Consider the following 4,928-nt stretch of genomic DNA (forward strand, 5'->3'; position numbering starts at 1 on the left):
TTGACCTTTGAACTCAAAGTTTGACCTTGACCTTGGAGATATCGACATAATTTTTCCGTGCAACATACCGTCCAATAATGGTGAACAATTGATTTTAAAATCTCACAATCAACAAAATAGATATGGCCCGGACAAGCACATTTATGGCCTTTTTATACCTTTTAACTCAAAGTGTGACCTTGACCTTGTAGATATCAACGTAATTCTTTTGCGTGACATACCATCCGATGATGGTGAACAAATGTGCCAAATGATTTCAAAAATCTCACAATGAACGAAATAGTTATGGCACAGACATTAGGTCATTCATGGCCATTTTTGACCTTTGAGCTCAAAAGTGTCACCTTGACCTTGGAGATATCAACCTAATTCTTTCTTGCGACACACCATCCAATGATGGTGAACAAATGTGCCAAATGATTTTTAAATCTCACAATGAACGACATAGTTATTGCCCGGACAAGCTCATGTATGGCCATTTGTGACCTTTGAACTCAAAGTGTGACCTTGACCTTGGAGATATCGACGTTATTATTTTGCGCGACAGACTGTCCAATGATGGTTAACATATCTGCCAAATTATTTTAAAATCTCTCAATAAATGAAAAAGTTATGGCTCGGACAATCTCATTTATGGCCATTTTTGACCTTTAAACCCAAAGTGTGACCTTGACCTTTGAGATATTGACGTAATTCTTTTGAGCGACACACCGTCCAATGATGGTGAACAATTGTGCTGAATGATTTGAAAATCTCATAATGAACAACTTAGTTATGGCCCGGACAAGCTTTCGGGACAGACAGACCGACCGACAAAGTGACTCCTATATAGCCCCCATTACCATTGGTAATGGGGGTATAACAACACTGTATAAGACTAGCACTGACTGTTTTTACCTGGTTCTTGAAATTAATTAATTGACGTATACATGGGAAATGACGTATACATGGGAAACAAATGAAGATGATGGTGTTTCATATATACTTCCTTTCAAATATGTGTGCAGCTCAAAGTTTTTCCTCGTACAGGCAAAAAATGTCTCAACATGTGTCTATAAAATGGAGTTCAATAAACCTAATAGATCATAACAAACACAATACCTGTCACCATCAACTACAATGTGCGTGTCTTTTGTGGAAACATGCTCCAACACTTGGTACAAACCATTATCAAACCAAAAGTAGAAGTTGTTAATTGACAATTCAATCTGTCTTACAGAGGTTTCAAAGATAATCGATGTATCACAAAAGGTTGATTAGACATGAGATCTATCTTGTTGAGGATTTCGGAGATATTTGATGTATATTTGTTAAATTCTGAATAGCCTGCGTTACACATGTTCATGATAATTTGGTGTGTTGTTTCAATTGCGCATAAGGATATATTTATGATCTGTTTGTGTTTATTTATGCCAGAAAATTTCATACTACCTACAACTGTATGAATGGGAAACCTGAATTCCAGGCCGCGAGTTAACATGAAAAAACAATTAAGGAGGGTCAGTAGCTGGGAGTTGGATTATTGCAAGTACCTGTCAGCAGTCTATTGAATTGTTTCTTCATTTAGCCCACAAGTTAATTTTGTTCCATACATTTTTGGTAACTTGACTCTGCTGAAATTTCCCATAAGTATATTCACTGGTTATAGCTCACACTCAATTGTTTTTAGCTCACCTGAGCGATAGCTCGAGGTGAGCTATTGTGATCACTCAGCGTCCGGCGTCCGTCTGTAAACAATTTGTAAACATCTTCTTCTACTAAACCATTGAGCCAATTTCAACTAAATTTCATGTGGAGCATCCCTAGGTCATGGGACAAAAGAATTGTAAAAAAAAAATTTGATCACATAACCAAGATGGCCGCCATGACCATATATGGTAAAAACCTTAAAAAACCTTCTTGTCAGAAACCGCTCATCAGATTTTCAAAAAATTTCACAGGGATGACCTTTGAGGGCTTCCCTGAAAAAGTTGTTCAAAGAAATTTGATTCGTCAAAAAACATGGCCGCAGGAGCTCGTTGATCTTTGCATGTTTATTCGTTTTTGCCTATTTTGTGAAAACTTTCAAAAATCTTCCACATTTTTTGTCCGATCCTTTCCAAATTTGCACAGTGTCTTTATATCAATGAGGACACAAACCCTACAAAAAATGAGCATTATTGGTCCATGAAGTACAGAATTACCTCCCCTTGAATTGAGAAAATGGTGTTTATGCAATAAAGTCCAAATTTTTCATCCAATTCTTTCCAAACTTGTAAGGATTAAGCATGGTTCAAACAAGGGAAACAACTACGGTTTATGCATGTTCTTTTTATTACAGATTTGCCTCCCTTTAATTCATTCAAAATCTCATTTTACAGCAGAGATTCCAAATCTGACCTGTAAATGAGCCCCATATTTACTGCCGGTGCTATGTTACCTTTTCCCATTTGATCATTCTTAAGTATTGGTCTTGTAATGCTGCTACTGCTACTGCTACTGCTGCTGCTACTACTACTACTACTACTACTACTACTACTACTACTACTTCTACTACTACTACTACTACTTCTACTACTACTACTACTACTACTACTACTACTACTACTACTACTACTACTATTACTACTACTACTACTAGTACTACTACTACTAGTACTACTACCACCACCACCACCACCACCACCCCGTCTACTATTACTACTTCTACTACTACTGCCACTACTACTACTACTTTTACCACTACTACTACTACTACCACTACTACTACTACTACTACTACTACTACTACTACTACTACTACTTCTACTACTACTTCTACTACTACTACTACTACTACTTCTTCTACTACTACTACTACTACTACTACTACTACTACTACTACAACTACTATTACTACTACTACTACTACTACTACTTCTACTACTACTACTACTACTACTACTACTACTACTACACCACCACCACCACCACCACCACCATTCACAGTGACAAAAAACGTATTCACACAATGGCTGCTACTACAACTTATAGCCCATATAGGGGGGCATGCATGTTTTACAAACAGCCCTTGTTTCTATGGGATTTTAACCACAACTGTTCATGTTTATCTCCGACACATATTTTTAGGTCACCTGTCATGAAGTGACACGGTGAGCTTATGTGATCGTGTGATGTCCGGCGTCCGTTGTGCGTGCCTGCGTGTGTCCGTCCGTCAACAATTTGTTTGTGTAGACAGTAGAGGTTACAGTTTGCATCCAATCTTGATGAAATTTGGTAAAAATGTTTATCTTGATGCAATCCGGTTTGGGATTGTATTTGGGTCATCTGGGGTCAAAAACAAGGTCACTAGGTCAAATAATAGAACAACCTTCTGTAGACAATAGAGGTCACAGTTTTCATCCAATCTTTATGAAATTTGGTCAGAATGTTTATCTTGATGAAATCTGGGTTGGGATTTTATTTGGGTCATCTTGGGTCAAAAACTAGGTCAAATAATAGAAAAACCTTGTGTAGACATTAGAGATCACAGTTTTCATCCAACCTTTATGAAATTTGGTCAGAATTCTTGATGAAATCTGGGTGGGATTGTATTTGGGTCATCTGGGGTAAAAATCTAGGTCAAATAAATAGAAAAACCTTGTGTTGACAATAGAGGTCACAGTTTTCATCCAATATTTATGAACTGTGGTCAGAATGTTTATCTTGATGAAATCTGGATTGGGATTGTATTTGGGTCATCTAGAGTCAGGAACTAGGTCACTAGGTCAAATCATAGAAAAACATTGTGTAGACAATAGAGGTCATAGTTTTCATCTGATCTTAATGAGTCAGGTGAGCGATTCAGGGCCATCATGGCCCTCTTGTTATTAAGATGACACCTAGATATGTCTATTAATAACAAGTTGCTATCTTCAATATTGCAAAATTATTCATAATATTAGCGATTTTGGCCACATATATTTGACCTCTGACCTTGAAGGATGACCTTGACCTTTCACCACTCAAAATGTGCAGCTTCATGAGATACATATGCATGCCAAATATGAAGTTGCTATCTTCAATATAGCAAAAGTTATTGCAAAATGTTAAAGTTGGCGCTAACAGACAGACAGACCAACGGACCAACAGACAGACAGGGCAAAAACAATATGTCCCCCACTACTATAGTGGGGAACATAAAAAGTTATAGTTGTTTATTGACAGGATTTGTATCATGTTTTGATAACTACTGTTTACTTGAAAGTCTTGTAATAGAAGGTAGAGTCTGCTGTCTTAAAAGATTAATAGGAATATGATGGAAAATGAAAATATTTTTTATACATTCCCATTTTCAACGATCATCACAACACAATCTGTATCTGTCTGTTACTCGAAACTAGCTCACTTATGAGCAAAGCTTATCAAGGGTGTATGTGTGCGCTTTTATGTTACACTGTTAGTAGTACAATTTAATTAAGACAACTGAATTGATCGTTTTTTGTACAAGTCACTACACTACCTGGTAACAAGTTCCTGTCCCGAATAGTACGTGGCATATAAGAGCTTTTGTTAATGTCGGAGTTACTTGTTGCCAGTTAGATCGATTTAAAAATGAGTTGCGTTGTTTACGTTTGTTGACTTCTAGAAGATTGTCATTTAATGCTGAAGCCAAAATGAGGCAATTGGCTTCTTAGCTGTCATTATAAATATTTAATTTTGGTTGCCAATATATAACCTGTTAAAGCTAAAGAGCAGAAACTTACAAGAAAGTGAAAACTATATAAAAAAAAAGGCAAAAGCGTGAATAAATCCTCTGCCATTTAAACATTTTGAAATTCGGCAAGACTGACAGGAAAACCAGTTTCATTGCTATGGATAGAGGAGGTAGGCAGAATTAGATCATTTATAGTATAACATTTTTTTGTGAACTTGCGGAGTACACTGATCATAAAACAATAACCAAAATA

The sequence above is a fragment of the Dreissena polymorpha genome, chromosome 14 (genome assembly GCF_020536995.1).
Source record: "Dreissena polymorpha isolate Duluth1 chromosome 14, UMN_Dpol_1.0, whole genome shotgun sequence".
Taxonomy (NCBI): domain Eukaryota; kingdom Metazoa; phylum Mollusca; class Bivalvia; order Myida; family Dreissenidae; genus Dreissena; species Dreissena polymorpha.